Below are 19,308 nucleotides of genomic sequence, written 5' to 3'. Positions count from 1 at the left end.
TGCTGCTGTCCCCTAACTAACGGGGGCGGGGGGGCTCCAGGAGCTCCCTCTTGCTGTTGAGCCTAGATGAGTTATGGTTGGAACTGTGTGTCCTCCAAAAGATGTTGAAATCCTAATCCCCAGTGCCTGTGACTGTGACCTGATTTGGGAATAAGATCTTTACAGAGGTCATCAAATTCATGAGGTCATTAGCGCGGGCCCTAATCCAGTCTGACTGGTGTCCTTATAAAGGGGGGAATGTGGACACAGACACGGATCCACAGAGACGAAGACTTCATGAAGACAGAGGCGGAATGCGGTCCCACAGGCCCAGGAGCTCCTGAAGCCGCTCGAGGCGGAAGAGTGTCCCTCCCAGGCCTCAGAAGAACCCGCTCGGCTATACACCTTGGTTTCGGACTTCTTGCTTCCAGAAAGGGGACCGCTGTTCCGCCCCTGGTCTTGAGGTGCTAGGCGAGGACTGGCTCTGTTGGCTCTGGTCCCATAGCCCTATCCCTCGCTCAAGCTTGGGCGGAACTGTTCCTGAGGGCCCTGCCTGCCTTTCTGGATTACCCATCTGGCCCCTCCCAGTAACCTTCTGATGTCCACAAATGCAACACAAGGCCTTCCTCAGTTTCTAGCCATTGGGTGGCTCCTCACAGTCCCCAGATAAAGCCCAACCCCTGCCATCTCCATGGCCAGAGGGGCCGGCCCCCCACCCCAGGAATCTGAATGTCACCCCTCCCTCCCCACTCCCTCAGGCCCCATCCCACGGGTGACCAAGCCAGCTCACCACCTGTCACTCTACCTCCACTCTGGCCTCAGCTCCCCGCTCCTGCCCGGATGGCTGAGCCAGCTTCGGCCCTGGCCTCTTCACTTCCGGACGGCACACCTCTCACCATTCTCCACAAGGCCCCAGAGGGCTCCTTCACAAGCGCGAATTTGACTGCAGTTTTCCCCTACTCCCCACATTTGGGTGGCATCTGGCAGCTCTGAACACAAAGGCCACAAGGCCCTGTGACTGCAGCCCCATCATACTCTCCAGGGTTGTTTTCTGGCCTCCTGTCACTTCCTGTCATTGATCCAGGAAAGCTCCTGGGGCCCCCTGGAATGGTGGCATGGGTCCTACAAGAGGAAGCACCGCGGGTGTGACAGGTGGGCTGGGAGCCCAAGGGAGCCTCCGTCCGCTGCTTTCTCCGGCGAGCGGGGAGAAGGCCCTACTCAGCTAGTTGGCCATGCCAGGGCGTGAGCAAGGTTTCTAGGGCTGAGGTGGGCAGCAAGCATGCGTTATGCTAATTAGACCTGGCTTCTCAGGACTGTCCTTCAGCCACAGATTTCTAGAAAGCACAAGCACAATGAGTGTGTGGCGTGAACAGATGGCCGAGGAAGTGAATGAGTGTAAGTGTGTACATGTTTGTGAGTGTGTATGTGTTCATGATACATGTGTGTCTAGGTATGTGAGTGACGGTGCGTATGTGCACAGCCACCCTCCACACGTGTACATACGCTTGTGTGTTTGTGGTGTGTAAGTGTGGCTGAATGGGTACGTATGCGTGTACGTGTTTATTCTTGGGTGTATCAATACATGTGCGTGAGTATGCCATATGTGCATGTGCATGTGTGTATGTGTGTGTTGAGATCTGGGCATGGATGGATATTTACATATGGTGTGTATGCACACGTGTACATATGTGTATAACTGTGTGTAGGTATGTGCATATATATGTATATGGCTGTGTGCATGCGTGTGGGTGTGTAGATGGATGTCTGTGTGTATCTGTACAAGTGTGGATGTGGGGGGTGTGCGTGGGGGGGTGTGGATATGTATGGGTGTATGGACATGTGCCTGTATCCAAGTGCATGTGCACACGTATGTGTATGTATGTTTGACTCTGTGTACAGAGGTGTATGCATTTCAGCGCATGTGCGCTGGGAGTGCAGTTGAGTGTGTAAATGTGTGTCCGCATCTGGGTTTATCTGTACAGGGGTGTGTGTGTGCATGTACGTGTGTGTTGGGAGTGCCGATGGGTGTGTAGACGTGTCTGTACCCAGGAGTATCTGCACAAGTGTAGACGTGAGGGGAGTCCATCTGTGTGGTTGTGTGTGTTGTGGGGGGTGTCTGCCTGGGTCCTTGCACCCACGGCCCTCTGCACAAGTCACTACTCCTCCTTCTCCCTAGCTTTCCCCAGGTGGACAACGGAAATGGCAACAGCTCTTATCACACAAGATGGCTCTGAGCATTCAGTTGGCTTCCCCAACATCAGCTCTCTCCTGAGGGACGCAAGTCAGGGGGCTCAAGGAGAGCCTTGCCTCGGATTCAGATTAGCGAACACTCTGGTTTCTTCTAGTCTGCCTGGAACACCCTGCAGGCAAAGGCAGGGAGTGGCTGCAAGCCTGGACCTCCTTTTCTGGGTACCCTGCCCCCGTCTCCCTTCAGCCTGGTATACCCAGGACCCAAACCTGGGTTCATCCCATCAGGACAGAGACAGCTCCTCTGCCATCGACTTCCGTACTTAAACATGTCATATGAGGCTGAGTAAAGAAACACCAAATTTAATAAAGCCCAGGAACGGGGAGAGCTCTCCAACCCGAATCAATCCTCCATGTGTTTTTAATTAAGTTATAGCCCTTTGTGATTAAAGAGTGTGAATTTCATTACTGTGACCATTTATCAAAGAGCGTACCTGCTGGACCTTTCCAGTAGGCAGGGAAGAAGGCTTTTTATTTTCATCAACACCAAGCGCCCAGCTTGTATCTCGACTGACTCATCAGGGAGAATTGTCTCCCCGCCCAAGCTACCACCCACTCAGCACTAACAAAATCATGCCTGCCCCCCCCAACATTGCCCATCAAAAGGCGAAGGCAGGTGAGTATAAAACGTCTGATTTGGGGGGCCTGGGGGGCTCAGTCGTTAAGCGTCTGCCTTCGGCTCAGGCATGATCCCAGGGTTCTGGGCCCAAGCCCCGCATCAGGCTCCTCCGCCGGGAGCCTGCTTCTTCCTCTCCCACTTCCCCTGCGTGTGTTCCCTCTCTTGCTGGCTGGCTCTCTCTCTGTCAAATAACTAAATAAAATCTTTAAAAAAATAACAAAATAAAACCTGATTTGGTTCAAGTATCTCTCCCAAGCCCCAGCCAGCCAGGTGCCCCAACTGCCAAAGTTCAGCCCAGGCCTCAGGAGCCGAGGTGCACAGAGGAGGGAGCCTGAGCCTTCCCAAACGTTGAGGCCGGCCTGCCTTGAAACACGGTCCGCTTCAAACATTGGCCTGGCCGTGGCTCATGGGGCTCCATGAATGAAGACTGAATGTTAGCAGTTGAAACACCACTTCAGGGACCGTGCCTGTGCTAGTGCGTGTAAGTACATGTGTTCTTTATGTTTTCCAAGATTGTTTTCTTGAGGCACTATGCAAAGAAAAGTGCTCAGATCATGTGTGTACCAGATAAATTTCACACGAACACATTTGTGAAACCAGAACCAGATCAAGAAAGAGAACATTAGTGCTCCCCCCAAGTCCTCATGATCACTAATCCCAACCCCCGCCAACGGTAAGCACCATGCTGCATTCTACCAGTGTTTGCTTAATTTCGTACTTTACTTAAACAGGATCAGAAAGAGCTTGCTTTTTTATGTCTGGCTTATTTTATTCAACATTATGCTTGTGAGATTTGTCCGTGCGTATGTCATGGTTTATTTACCCCTCTGCGCTTGGGGAGCACACATGCTCACTGCTGTTGGCGGGACAGGTCCATTGTGCACGCATGTTCAGCTGCAGTAGACACTGCCATACCGCCATACCGGTTTTCCAAAATGGTTGTACAATTGACATTCCCACCAGCAGAATATGATTAGTCTACATCTGTAGCCTGGATGACCCTTCAGAATTGTCCCAAATTGGGTCCCGGGACTCAGTCTTGCGCCTCATAGCAACCAGTCATTGGCTGCACCCTTCTCCTGGGAAGAGGAGGTGACTTTGGGCTCGGTGGCTCTTTTCAGCTGAGAGCGATCACCGGGAGGGGGGACTCATCTGAGAGCTGCCAGCTATCGACACTCTCTGCTTGGGCGCCTCAGTCCTGAAGGGGAATCTGGGAAGCACACTCCAGGGTCCACTATGGTAGTGGTATGGCTTGGGAGCAGAAATTCACACTTTCTGGTGGCTCTGAGGTTGCACATCCTTTGGCCGCTTGGATGGCCTCTTTTGTGAAATGTGGATTCAGGTCCGTCGCCACATTTTCTATTGGGACATAGGATTTCTTTATCTGTTCTGGATAGTCCTTTGGATATATATTCTGGACATATATCTCTGAGAACTCTCCAAATGCATAATATATAAAGAATTCTTACAAATTAATATGAAAAAGACAGACACTTCAATAGAAAAATTGGCCAAGGACCTGAATATATATATTGTAAATATCTTCTCCCCCCTTTTTCCACTCTTAATGCTTTTTTGATAAAAAAGTTGATAATTTTAATGTAGTCTAATGTAGTATATTTTTAATATGGTTAGTGCATTGAGTGTCCCACATGAGCTAACTTTACTTACTCCGAAACCATGAAGATGTTCTCCTTTGGTCTTCTAAAATGCTTGTTTGTTTGTTTTACCTTTTACACTGCACCTAGAATTGGTTTGGGTATGTAACATGAGGGAGGAGTCACACTGTACTTTTTCCATATGACATTCAATTGGCCCATAATGATTTATTGAAGAGACGATCTTCTTCATAATCAGCTAATGATATATGTGTGGGTTTGTTTCTAGACTATATTCTGTTCCATTCTCAAATTGACTTTTAACTGTCCTTGCACCAATGTCACATTGTCTTATTATTATAGCATTTTTTATATCTAGCAATGTAAAAAATAATTTTTAAGCCGGCTTGGATCTTTACTACAACTGAGTCAAATCTATGGGTAAATGTGAGGAAAGTTTATATATTTATGGTATTTGGTGTTCCAGCCTCTTAATAATAGCATATCCTCCTTTTATTTAGATTTTCTTAATTTCTCTCAATAATGTTTTCTTATTTTCTGTGTAGAAGTTTTGGACATCTTTCGTTTATTTCTAGGATTTATTTTTAGGTGTTTGATATTATAAGTGGCATCTTTTCTCATTTTATCTGCTATTTATTTCCTGCTGATATATAAAAATGTAACTCATTCCTATCAAGGAAAGTCCTATACATTGACTTTGTATCCTGCTATTTTATGAATTCTAATAGTTTATAGATTCTATTGGACTTATTACGTGTGCAATCGTATAGTTTGCAAATAGTAGATTTAATTATTTTCTATTGAACTAGATTGGACCTCTGGTACAATGGAAGTGGGGATAGTGGCAACTTTTTCTCATTCCCAATCTATGGGTAAAGATTTTAATATTCCACTGTTGATTATGATGGTTGCTATAGTTTTAGTAGCTTCCCTTTAGCTGACTAGAAAGTTCCCTTCTATTCCTAATTTGCTAAGAGATTTCTGTTTGTTCATCTGCTTGATCATGGATGCCTATGAATGTTGTCAAATGCTTTTCTGCATCTATTTAAATAATTCTATGATTTTCTCCTTTTTTCTGTTAATATGATTAATCAGATTGATTGATTTTCTAATATTAAGCCACCCTTGCATACCTGGACTAAAACTCAATTAGTTGTTGAATTAGATTATTTTCCCCTAGAAGCAGACACTGGGTCAAGTATTGGAGTCCAAGGAGGTGATTCCTGAAAACTCCAGAAGGAATATGAATGTGAAGTGCTCCCTCTTTTCCTTTTTCTCTTGTCTACACACACACACACACACACACACACACACACGAACGGGGCGATAAATATATATGAATAAATGTGCATGGATATATATGAATATAATTTAAGTGGGGATATAGCTATATGTATATATTTATATGTGTATATAAGTAAATACATAGATACATATTATAGGTGTATATATATTGGATTTGATTAGCTAATGTTTCTTTTTGGTTATTTTAAGTAGGCTCCACGCCCAACATGGGGCTTGAAGTCACGACCCTGAGATTAAGAGCTGTGTGCTCTAGTGACTGAACCAGCCAGGTGCCCCTGATAGGCTAATATTTCATTAAGGATTTGTGAGACTACCTTCAGGAGAGAAATTGGTCTATAATGTTCCTTTCTTGTAATATCCTTGTCAGGTTTTGGAGTCAAGGTTATAGTGATCTCATCAAAAAAGAAGTCCTCCCTCTGTTCTATTCTCTGCAAAAGCTTATGTAAGGTTAGTGTTATTTCTTCCTTATGTGCTTAGAAGGACACACAGGTGAATCCAACTGGGCATGGGTGTTCTTTGTGGGATGGTTTTAAACTAATTTTCAACTTCGCCGATAGATATTGGACTACTCAAATTTTCTGTTTCTTCTTCTGTCAGCTTTGGAAGTTGTAGCCTTTTTGTTTTTTTACTATAAGAAAAAGAAACCTCTAAGCACAAGAGAGCACCTAGCTTGAGACATCATGTGAGACAAATGACCCTTGCAGAGACGTAGGCAGTTTCCCTGGCTGCTCCAGGGATGCAAGAGGTTAAATTCATTTATGATAGGAATGAACTTGTCAAGTCAGAGCATAAAATGATCTGGAGGCAAATGCTAATGCATTGACTCCGAAGCAGTTCCATGTTATCAACAGCCCTCCGTGATTATGTAAATTGGAAATAAATGATTGGCATTCACAAATGTGCCTCGGAGCACATATGGATAATTAGCACAGCACCGAGGAAGCCAGTTGTAGAAGGCAATTGTGACAAATCCACAAAAATAATGATTCTTGGGTTAATAGTTAATGATACGTGTTGCGTGTTGCGGGGCAGTAGAGCTGTGGGGCCTTCCTCCTCCAGAGCGTGCTTTCCTTTCTTCCTCAGCCAGTCCTCCCTGCAGTGCTGAGCTCTCTCCCTGACCCACTGCCAGGACTCGGAAATTGGAGAATCCCGGCCAGGATGCCACGGAAGTCTATTGCAAAGCAAGATTCAACAGCTCCCTTCTCAGTCTGCAAATGGGCTGGAAGAGCACCAGCAAGAATGCTCGAATGTCAAGCTTGTTTAAAAGCCACAGTGTTTAACGAGTGTGGGGCCGGGGTTTCATTACTACCACCAAACGCCTTAGGCAGCACCCAAGTCACGGTCCCTCCCCTCTCACCTTCCAGTAACAATTCTCAGAGAATGCATGTCAATTCCACAGCTCAGACAGTCTGATGTCTGGAATGACACAAGGGCAGTGGAACTATTAAAATCAAATGGGGTTTGACTGAAGGGCCCATGGAGCACGGAAACAGCACTTTTTAACAATCTGTACACACAGGTTGCATGGCAGCGGCCTGGGAACTGATGAAAGGACAGAGGTGGTTAGAGGAACTCCCTGGGTTATCCGACGCCCTGAGCGCCCTGCGGCGCTCTGCGTAGATGCAGAAGCAACTCAAAGCGGGGAGGTAAGCTGGAACCGAAATCTCTGGGGGACAGGGCTGGGGAGAAGGCTGATGCACAGGCACTCAGGCTTTTGGAGAGTCTGCCCAGTTTAACAATGAGCCCTGGCCAATCAGAGCCCCCAGTACAAGAGCAATTCACAGAGGGTTTGGAAGCCTAGATCCTGGTTCTGCAAGGCCCCTGGTCCTCGCCTGAGCCAGGTGAGTTTCTCTCCTTTACCGTAATTCTTCAAGGTGGCGGGTGGGTAAATCCTCTACTTTGTGGCTAGAGTGCTCAGACTCACTGGGGGTGTGAGGATCTGGTAGCCGGGGAAGGCCCGGGGCTGTTGGTTCTTTTAGGCCTTTGCCCTGGATTGAAATCCTGTTTCTGCCCGTATGTCACTGGGCGATCTTGGGCAATTTCCTGTTCCACACAGTGTCTCCAAATGTCCAATGAGAGAATCCTCCGATTTTGAGGAGAACGGTTCTCAAGCTTTTTGTTCTCAGGGTCCCTTTGACTCCCAACAATTATCGGGGACTTCACAGGACTCTTGGTTATGAAGGCTCTCTCTGTATTGATATTTACAGCTTTAGGAATTTAGATTGAGAAAACTTGAAAATATTTATTAATTCATTTATAAAATAATAATAATATATCCATTGCATGTTAACATAAATAACCATATTTTCCAAAACAAAAATGACCACCAAGGAGAAGGACATTGTTTTACATTTTTGTGAATCTCTTTAATGTCATGGTTAATAGAAGACCTCTGCGGGGTGCCTGGGTGGCTCAGGGGGGTTAAGTGGCTGCCTTTGGCTCAGGTCTTGATCCCAGGCTCCCTACTCAGCGGGGAGTCTGCTTCTCCCTCTCCCCCTGCCTCTCCCCCCCCACCTTGGACTTGTGCTCTCTCTGTCTCTGTCTCTGTCTCTTGCTCACTTTGTTTCTCTCTCAAATAAAATCTTTTTTAAAAAATAGAAGACAGCTGCATTCTTGGATCTGCTCACGCATCCAGGCTGTTGTGATATCACCTGTACTGTCTCTAGAAAAAATTCACTGTGCAGCTGCGAGAGAAGGCAAGTGGGAAATGCAGATGCCCTCGGGGGTCCGCTGCTCTGGAATGACCAGGGTTACTTCCGTGTTACTGCATTCACAAAGACTGTGCAACCCCCCGCCCCACCTCGCACCCGATCAGGTCCTGGACCAGGTGTCCTGGCACCCCCCCCCCAGGTGTCTGCACATTGATACTTAAGCTTGCTTTGGGAGGGGGCCGCTTTCTCACCCCCAAATCCTGAGGGAAGTGAGCCATTTTATTTCCAGAATCCTTACCTGCACTGGGGTCAGGCCACAGATATGACTGTGTCCACCTACCAACTCAGGGTCTGTAACTGGTGCCCAACGGCTTTATGAAGTTCGCAAAGGAAAAAAGAAAGCACAAGGCAATAGAAACAAGCAGGCAGGTATGCAAAAGGTATGTTCCGTTTCCTGTTAGAGAGGCGGACTGACTCACGCAGGCATCAAGGTCATTTGGTCTGGCACGCGGAGTGGGCTTTCTGAACCGCGGGGCTGGGGGGCAGGGGGAGAGCGTGTGTGCCGGGGAACTGCGTTCAGAAGGACGCGAAGGGAAGGAGCCCATATGCTGTAGCCCACACTGCTGTGCAGGCCCTGCGCTCCGATGGACGCGGACGGTGCAGGACTTCAGTACTGGACGACAATCCCAAGACTTGAGTTCGGCCAGTTCCGTGTGTGTGTGTGTGTGTGTGTGTGTGTGTGTGTGTGAGAGAGAGAGAGAGAGAGAGAGAGACAGACTTGGGCAAGTTAGTTCCCCCTGGCTCCACCACCCCATCTATAAAATGGAAACAGCATCACCACCGTGCCCCTTCCCAGGGCTTTAGGGCACCCCGGGCACAAGGATAGCTGCAGAAGACCCTGGGAAATCGTGGCATGCCCCGAAGATGTCAGAGCCCCTCGGGAAGAGGCCGCAGACCTGAACAGGGCAGGGCAGCACCCACAATGGAAGCCACGGGCCTGGCTGTCTTGGGGAATAATGACGAAATTCCCCCCACCAATCCTCCTCCGCCCACTCCCCAAGCATCCCGTGTCTGTGTCCATGCTGGCACAATGAGGCGGTGGGAAGGCCAAGTTCAGAAAGGGTCTTTCTGTTCTCCGTTTCCCACAGACTTAGCTGAAGCCCCCCCAAACACACTCACACAAGGTGGTAGCAGATGTGACTTCTCCGGGTTTGGGTCGAGAGACAACCGTTTCCCTTTAAAAGCTTGCTGGTAACCTCCGTGGTCTCTGCTAAGCTCTGGGAGCCAACTGTGGCCACACACCCAGGGGTTTTTACCCATCTCTCCATTCAGAGCCTCTGCTGTCCCTTGCCTATCTCCTATCAGCTGTGGGACAAACTGTGACCTGCCCCCAGGCAGGCTGGCCAGCTGAGGCTGACGCTCAGCTCCCGGCAGAGGACCAGGACGGCACCCAGGCCAAGGGGCACTTGTGCCTCGCTGCTGTGGCCGGGTCCAGAGGCAGCAAAGGGGTGACAAGCACAGACTGCTTTAACCACTATGCAGAGAACAAACAGGGCTTTACACTCAGGATCCTATTTATATCTGTATGGATCTCACTGGAACCAGCACAGGGCAGAATGGGAAGGGAAAGTTTGGACAACTGAGATGATCACTTGCCAGGGCCTGGGATCACAGCCAGAATGGCTGCCACCCACCCAAGGACCTTCCACTCTCCACTGTCACTCATTGGGACAGGGTGGGAGGAGCCAGTCAGCTTAGGGCCCAGTTCAACCTGGAGAGCGGTCATTCAGACATACCTGGGGAAGCTGTGGGTGGCCGAACTGAGGGGCCCGCGGCTTCACAGGAAGGGAGAAGGACCAGCCTCGCGCTTATGCTGGTCCTCACTGAACGGTTTATAAAGTGCCAGGACGTCCACTGTCTTCCTGGAACCAAAAGGTCAGCAAACAAGTAAGGTTCAGAGAGGTGAGGTGACTGAGTAGGGCAGAGACCCATACCTGGTGCGGCAGGGTAAGTTCTGCCCTCTGGAAAGGTCCGCGTCCCGATCTCTGGAACCTGTGAATGGTATACAGCCAAGGGGACACTGCAGATGTGACTACAGATCTCGAGAAGGAGAGATCATCCTGGACTATCTGGGGGCGCCCTAAAGGCCATCACAAGCGTCCCGATCAGAGGGAGGCCGAGGCAGTTCGGCAGGGAAAGAAGAGGGGAAGACGCCGTGACACTGAAAGCAGAGACTGCAGGGCCACACGCGGAAGACGGAGGCCGGCCCCGAAGCGAGGAACGCAGGTCCCTGTGCGCTCTCTCCTCACAGCCTCCAGAGGCCAGCAGCCCAGCTGGCACCCGGACTTCAGCCATGCGGGACCAACTGTGGTCTTCCACCGTCCTGAACTAGCGGAGAGTAAAGGTAAACGTCGAAGGACGGGAGGACTTCAGGGGGAGAAGACGGTGGGTCAGGAGCAGGAAGCTGCTGGAAGCCACCAGCTAGAAGTCCCTTGCCTGAGGCGCGTCATATGATTTACCCGATCGCCTCAAGGAAGGGACTAGAAGCATGGAGGCCTTGGCCTGTTCTTGGCCCGAGGGGTTGGGAGAGTCAGTCCATGGCTGACTGAGACAGGACCGGTGCCTTCTTCACTGAATCCGGGGTGTCCCTGCCAACCCAAGGCAGCTTCCATCAGACTCCAGGCCCCTGTGGCACTGGGGTGAGCGTGGTCCATGAGGGCAGCTGGCAGCATCTGCACTCTGGTGGCTGTGGACACCAGACGTCCCCCTTGGAGAGAGGAGACCTTTGGCAACCTTTGGGGGCTCTTCCTTCCCTTGTGGCCCAACAGCATTAGGCAGATCTAGCTGCTCAGGAAGGAATGAGCCCCACATTTCTCCCTCCCTGCGGTCCTTCCCAGTGGCCACAGTAGGCGGCGTGGAAAGTGTCATGGTTGACAGCTGGACGGCACTTGGAGATGTGAAAATTAAAATCACCAGGAGCTGTCAGCATTCCTTCTCTTCTCTCCCCTCCCTGTCTCCCCTCCTCTGAGCTTCTCTCTCTGCTCTTCTTCCTCCGTTGCCTTTTTTCCTGGTTCATTTTGTAGCCCTCAGATTCCTAGCTCTGACAACTCTCTGGTCGATGCTTGGATTTCAGAACTTTTAAGAACTGCTTTGAATCCTTAAGGTGTCGACAAACTGCTCAATTTGAGCAATGGTGGGGATGGGCCGGTGACAAAGCAGAGACTGCTACCACCGCCACCCCGCCCCCACAGTAACCCTAGCATCTTTACTTTGTGAGTCCCAGAACCTGGGCAAGTTTGAGAAATTAATTTTTTTTAAGAGAGAAAGCAAGCGCACAAGCAGGGGGCGGGGGGAGAGGGGCAGAGGGAGAGGGAGAGTAAGAGCCCTAAGCAGCCTCCATGCCCAGTGCGGAACTCCCAACAGCTCGATCCCACGACTGAGATCATGACCTAAGCCAAAATCAAGAGGTGGAGGCTTAACCAACTGAGCCACCCAGGCACTCCAAAAATGAATTTTTATTCCAAACTCTATTTCTAGTGGGCACTTCCAAGGCATTTTCTTAAGCCCCTACTATATTCCAGTCTCCAGTCCAGTCAAGTTCTGTGAAACTCAGGCTTTGCCTGTTGGGGATCTGCTTTTCTCTAGATTTTAGCATGCAGGGGAAAGAGCTTGCTTGGCCCAGCAGTGGCTGGAACGGAAACGCCGCAGAGCGCACCCAGCGGCACTGGGAACCGCCCCGGCCGTCGGAGCACGTGCACCCACTGAGCAGGGTTCAGGGCACCTGAGTGTTTAGATGGCGCACAGGTGGCTTTTAAGATGCCCTTTTTAGAGGGCCGTAGGCTGCCACCCTCCCTCCGTGTCGCCAGCATCTGTAAGCGTTTCAATTTCTAAACTACTTTCACAAATGCATTTCATCCCCCCTCCACCTCACCCTTATGCTAGGCGTTACCCAGGGCAACGTCCCTTTCCCACTTCATAGGTCCAGTGCATCCCCGGGGCCACCCAGCCAGCTCAGGAGTGGAGTTTCAGAAAGGGCAAAGCTGCACAAATGGAGACACTAAGGCTCTGAAGAGGGAACAGGCCCGGCCAATGGCAGGGCAGAAATTCTGCCCTACTCCTCCCCTCTCCCCCACCCCCCTCCCTGCCTGGGCCCGGGCCTTCCGCCACTACGTTCACCTCCAAAGCCAGGTGCCAGCCCGGGAAGGAGCCACACGGTCAGTGTTTGAGACACCGCCCGGGCGCCACACAGAAGGGCTGTGTGCCGTCAGCTAGCTCCGGGACGGCCGCCTCCCGCGCCAGGGCACATCTTGGGGCCGGCAGGCTGGTCAGAAGTCAGTTGGACGTGCGTTTCGCACCACGGAGCGTGCAGCGCGGACTTGTGGGCGGAAACCTTGTTGGGTAAAAGGAATCTTCAACGCCCCTGGGGCTCCAGCTATTGCTGCCTCTGGAGAACTCCTTCTATGAAGCAAAGGGGCTCCTTGTAATGCAAATCACCACCCCCTAATTGGCCTGCTTTGTAACTTCTGCGCCTTCAATTGCTTAAGGGGACCGGGTCCCTTTATTGCTGACAGTACATTTTTATTTTGTTTCACACAAAGCTAGGAAGCTGCCAACTTCAACTCGGACCTCGCTGCTGCCGCCTCCTGACCCAGAGAAGACCCACTTGCGCCCCTGGGGCAGACCCGGCCCCAGCCCTCCACCTCCCCTCCCCTGCCCAGCGCAGGTTTGTGCCGAGCGCTTAATAGGGAAGCGGGGAGTGCAGGTGGCAATCCGTACCACCTGGAGCCATCTCCGAGAGAGTGCCCGCGTCCTCTGAGGCCTGCGAGGAATACCAATTGCATGGTTACCGGGCCCCCTCAGGAGCCCACAAGAGGAAATTAAAAGGCATACACACGCCTGGAATAAAGGGCCCTCTTCTTGCAACTAATCACCGAAATTGGTCACTGGGTTGTCCCCTCCCCCCTCTGGTGAAAGACATGGTCTTTCTCATGTTCTGTTCCATCACTTCGTTCTCAGAAATGTGTGAGGGGGGCTGAGCTTCGCACGGGCTCCCCCTCCCAGTGCCTTCCACCAGCCCTCCCTTTCTCCCCAGTCCTTGCTTCTCCCAGCAGGAGGGGCCGCAGTCAGTCCCATCCCACGCAGCAGACAGATCAGTTCTGGCCCCAAGGCCGCACAGGTGGGAGGAATGGCCTGGCATTTCAATGAATGCCTCCTGCCGGGCCCTTTACCGGTCGCAGAACGCCTCACTTCCCTCTCTGTGTACGCTTCCCACCCCAACAGGCGCACCATGGCCACTCCCTCAACGAAGTGGCCTGAGGCGACAGACCTTGGTAGTTGGTGGGGGGGGCTTTAGTTCCAGGGCCAGGGTGGGGACCCTCTGTGCTTCAGGTCCTGCTGACTCCTGCTGGTGTGTGTCTCCGGCCCGTGGGACAATGGAAGAGTCCCCAAGAGGAGTCTGGGCAGCCCCAAAGGGCAGGAGCGGGAGCCCCAGACACCAGTGACTGCCAGGAGGGGCCTTTACTTGACTGTCCCAGCAGCAAACGCTAGTGCACAGAAGACGCCCTCTCAACACCTGCTGAAAACCAGTAGGAGGAAGGCCTCAGGGAAGAGTCTCCCTTCCCCCTGCCAGCCTAGCGGTTGGGGTTGGGTCACCTGACCTCCAGGGCCACTTTCCCCACAGGGTCAAGCTGTGGTTTTGCCTCCTGTCGTGGCCTGGCCTGTGATCTTGGGGTTGACGGGGAATCCCAACATTCATACTATAATGTGCTGAACCATGGCCCCCAAAAGATATGCCTGCCTGGACCCTCTGCATGTGACCTTATTTGAAAAAGGGTCTTTGTAGATGCAATGAACTTAAGGGTCTCCAGATGCGATATTCTGGATTATCCAGGTGGACCCTAAATCCAATGACAGGTGTTACACCAGAGGGAAGGAAGGAGATTGGAAACACACGGGGAGAAATGTGACAAGAAGCAGAAGGCAGAGACTGGGGGGTGCAGCCACAAGCCGAGGAACTTCAGGGGCCACCAGAAACCAAGAGGCAATGAGAGATTCTCCCTCGGAGCCTTCAGACAGAGCGGGGCCCTGTGGACGCTCGATTTCTACTTTGGCTTCCAGAGCTGGAAGAGAATCCATCCATCCATCTATCCATAAATTTCTGCATAAATCATACATGTCTGTTGTTTTTAGCCACCAAGTTTCAGCCATTTGTTATGGCAGCCACAGGAAGCCAGTGTACGTACACAGAGAGGGGAAAGGAGGAGGGAGACGGAGGAGTGGAGAAGAAACCACCACCAGTCCCAAAGCTAACATTTCTGAGCATCTGCCGAGGCCGAGCAGGCCCTTGCCTTGGCCGCAGTGTGCAGGGACAGGGTAGCCTGGCTGGGAGCCCAGGCAGGGGGACTGCACGCCTGCCTTCGCCTTGGCGAACCAGCACAGGTCGGGGGTCACTTGCTGGGCTGCTGATGGGTTCAGGCAAGAGAAGACAAATTTCTGACCCACAGAGATGCCACGTGGCCAGCCGAACCCAGCACCTCCGAGTCACCCCGGCTCCTCCCCAAACACAGCAGGCTGGCCCCCCAGGAAAGCGGGAGCCTCGGGACACGCTCAGCTCACTGGCGGATCTGGATCTGGCCCGCGGTTATCCCACCTAGCACCTTTTGTTTTTCTCTCCTGGGGTGCCTGTCTCAGTGCTGCCCAGAAACCTGGGCTCCCCCAGATCCCTTTTCTCTCCACAGCCACTCAAACCAATCTTGTCAACTCGCTCGCTAAGCTAAGTACTTCTCTGGCTCTGCTGGCTCCCCCGCCACGTGTGGCTACTGCGGTCCGGGCCTCGGACCCCGCCCGGAGAGGGAGGCAGCCGTTCCTTTCCCTGTCACCCCTTTGCACACAAGCATTCCTCCTGTTGTGACTCCCATGGGTGGCTTGCTCCTGCTTAGGCTAGGGGCGGGGAAGCAGGGCCGTGGGGGTGGCAGCGGGTGGAAGTGTCGCCGGTGACTGGTGGATGAGGCGCCATGCTGGCACAGCGGCTGGTGGCGCCTCAGGCCTCAGTGGGCGCTTGGGACGCAGGCTGCCAGGAGAATGTGCGGAGCCCAGGCTCTCTCCCGCGTTAATGCTGCCACGCTCGCCACTCTCCACGGACACTGCTGTTGCTTTATTTCTTCCTGAGAAACTAGTACCAAATTACTGACGTCTTAGCCATCACACCGTCTTAAAATCGAGGACACGCAGTATTTCGGTGATTCAGAAACCTGACTTTGGCTTTCTGCGCTGTTCAGGACGGGCTCTGTGGTGTCCATGTCTGTTCTGTCCATCAGGAACAGCTGATTGTCTAAGCTTGCGAAATACACCCACAGCTATTCTTCCAAAAAAAAATCTTTCTTATTGAAATCCTTGCAGGAAAAATGACTTTTTATTGCAACTGTGGAATTCTCTAGCCCCCAGCTCTTCGCTGTGTTTCTATAATATCGTGCTCCAGAAGGGAAACTGGGAGCGGCTCTGCAGTCACATTGAGCACAGCGCAGGGCCCCAACATTATAGCCCCAGTCCCCTCCTGTCATTATTATTCGCATGTCTAGAGCCTCACAAGACCAAGCTGTGAGCTCCCGAGGAGGGCAGAGTTTGTCCTCACCACTGCACCCTCAATCCCTAGCACATAGTATGCCTGGCACCCCTAAAGATTTTTTTAGCGAGTGAGCGAATGAACGGTTCATTGGGAACGGAGGCTCAGAGCCGGTCACGAGCAGGTAGAAGGCAGAGCCAGGATGTGACCCCAGCACTGGTGTCCGAGTTCATGCTCTGTCCCCTCCCCCCACCGTAGTAATGGCAGGATGGAGTCCTTGCGGGCGGGAGCAAGTGGGCAGAGGCTGGGGGCCAAGAAGAAGCTGGGGACAAAACCAGCCAGTCCCTGAGTGGGCGGGACACGAGGGGTCAGCTGAGGGTGGCTACCTGGGGCCGTGCATCCTGAGAAGGAGGCTCTGGGCACAGACTCCAGGGGTGCTGTTGAGTTGGGTTTGGGTATGATGTCTAGCTATGGCCTTGGGGGGGGGTAATTTACAAGCAGCCAGAGGAGCTGAGAGGAAGAGATCTGGCTTTGGTTGAAACAAGGAGGAAGCAGGAAGGCGGCTTGGGGGACATGTGCACAGCCTTGGGCAGTCCGAGCAATATCTGCACTCATCTCAGGTGTCAACAGAATGAACCCCAAATCCCTGTGCCAAGCCAACTTTGCCAAGACAAGGGGGGATGCATGAGAGATTCTGGACTGGGGGCACCCCACGGAAAAGGGGCAGCAGGCGCGGCCAGAGTAGGAGTCAGGAACTTTAGATGCTGCGTGCCATGCTGGATGACTCTGGATCCCTTCTATCTCAGCTGGTTTTCCTACCTTTCCCCCCCTCTTGGAATTGGTTAATCCCCTTGCCAACAAAGCAATGGAAGAAGCAGTAAGATGCACACACCCCCTTCACTTCTTTCCTGCAAAAATCCATTGCGTATCTTACTACGTGCAATGTGTCAGGGACTAGAAGGCAAGTTCAACTCCATCCCCCAGGGGGAGAGACTCCTATTTAGGAGAATTGGCCACCCTGATACGCCCCGTGGACCATCGGGAAGGGACTAGGGCAGAGAGTCATTCTCAGCTCTGCAGGGATAGGAGGCTTCTAGTAAGTGGTGGGGTTTGAGCTAAGCCTGGAAAGGTGGAAAGAAGGTGAGCAGGTGTGGGAAATATCCTAGGTGAGGAAGAAGTGAGCAGAGACCCAGGGACAGAGGAGGCTAGAGTATGCTGGGGACAAGGGGGACTGATAGGGGTAAGGATGTGCATGAGGATAGGTGGGGGAGTGGGGAGAGCACAGCTCCAGAGGTAGGCTGGGGCCACCTGATGCTGAGAGCCAGACTGAGCGGCTCAGAGAGCATCTCACAGGCACTAGGGAGCTATCAAAGGCTTGTGAGTAAGGGTAGGAGCCAAGGTGGCCTTTGGGAAGACACCTCTGGTGGCTGAACGGAGGAATATACATAGCCCTCATGGGACTCTTCCCTTTTCTTTCTCTTTCTCTTTTGCTTTTATTTATTTACTTCCTTGGCCAGGGAGGCTTTGTGGTCGGGAGAGAGAAACAAGCAACTCAGAGGAGATGCAGACTCCAGTATCTAACAGTAGAATTCAGGTGAGCCATGCGGCAGGAGGCCTTGCTCAAGCACCGCAGCAGTGGCCGCAAGCTCTGGGGAGCGCTGGCCTCCAAGTTGGTACGTGCCTCCCAAAACCCCTATGTTCCTACTGTTGCGGGTAGAATGGTGGCCCCCAAAAGATATGTTCACCTGGAATCTCTGAATGTGACCCGATTTGGGAAAAAGGGTCTTTGCAGATGAAATCAAGTTAAGGATATCAAGATGAGCTCATCCATGGTGGATTATCTGGGTGGGGCCTAAATCCAATGACAAGTGTCCTAAGAAGGAGAAGGAGGTGTGAAGACAGGGGCAGAGACCAGAGGGATGTGGCCACGAGCCAAGGCACCACCAGAAGCTGGAGGACGTGTGGAAGGATCCTCTCCTAGAGTCTTTGGAGAGAGCACGAACCTGCTGACACCTGGACTTCAGCCCAGTGGTACTTTCTCAAAGACCATGCGTGGCTCCCATCTGCCTCCCCTAGTAGACCGTGCACTCACGGAGGGCAGGGGCCATGTCTTTCGTGTCGTTTCGGGCCCAGCATGGAACACGGGCCTGGCCCGTAGTGGGCACTCGGTGGATGCTGGCCGAGTGAACGGACGGGGGCCACTGCTGCTGGGAGTCCATGGAGTCATGCATACACCAAGCACCGCCCGCCAAACTTACGTGGCTGCCTGCCCTTTCGTGCTCCTCGAGCGACAGATAATAAAAGTATCGCTAGCTGTTACATGGAGTCTGCAAAACGTTTTAATACTGGAGTAGAGAGAGGAACGGCAGACAAGGGAATGATGCCCGGCCCTGGGATTCTTCCTTTCCACCACCACGGCCTTTTCCTAAGCCCTAACTGGAGGAGTCCCAGGCCGCGGCCTTGCAGCCCAGCACGGCCTGTCACCAGCCTGGCTCCTGACCAGCCGCTCTCAGCCAAATGCAGAGCACTGGGCGGGCAGCGGAGGCCCTGGCAGCCCCGCAGCAGGGGCCGGAGAGGAGCCCAGACAGCTAGGAAACGTCTAAGGAGTCTCCAGTCCCATCTGGCCACTTCCTCACTCTCAGTTCCCAGGCGACGAGGCCGGTTTTGAATCTGCTGGCTACCTGCGAAGAGCCTAGTCACAGACAGCTGATGCCAGGAAGCTTGGCGCGCCAGGGGCACCTTTGCACTCAGCTCCTCAACTGCTCCTCGCAGGTACAGGTTCCAGCAGGGCTTCCGAAGACTGGCTTTTGAGGGCTGCTCTGGGCCTCCGGGGCCCGGGGCCAGCGTGCTGGCTAGAGAGAAATGGTTTAGACAACTTGCTTTAAATAATCTGGCAAATGAATCTCCTTTCTTTATTCATTAGGGATATTTGCACCTAAATAGCCTCTTTGTTTCCTGTGATTTGGGTCCCCAGCCAAAGGGGGGGGGGAGCAGGGACGACAGGGCCAGGGCTCAGGAGGGAGGGGAGATGCTTCTGCAAAGCCCAGAGATTCGCTGGTTCCAGAGCCTTCCTCTGCCTCCAGCGCCCTCTCTTCCCTCCAAGGCGCCTCCAAGAGCTTCAAGCTCTAGGCTGAGGTCCGAGAGGAGTTTCCTCTGGCCACTGAGGCCAAAAACCAAGGATATGGGTAGCTCAGATCCCCTCCCAGCTTCTCGATGGGCCAGCGGAGGGGCCGCAGACAAGCCTGTCCGGCCAAGGCCGCGATGCTGCGAAGAAAGGCCGCTCTCGAAGCGGCTGGCAGGAGGCTCTGCTGGGGAGAAGGCGGGCTG

Source organism: Ailuropoda melanoleuca, chromosome X (genome assembly GCF_002007445.2).
Source record: "Ailuropoda melanoleuca isolate Jingjing chromosome X, ASM200744v2, whole genome shotgun sequence".
Lineage (NCBI taxonomy): Eukaryota > Metazoa > Chordata > Mammalia > Carnivora > Ursidae > Ailuropoda > Ailuropoda melanoleuca.
The sequence above is the reverse complement of the archived record's forward strand: the minus strand, read 5'-3'. Positions refer to the sequence as shown.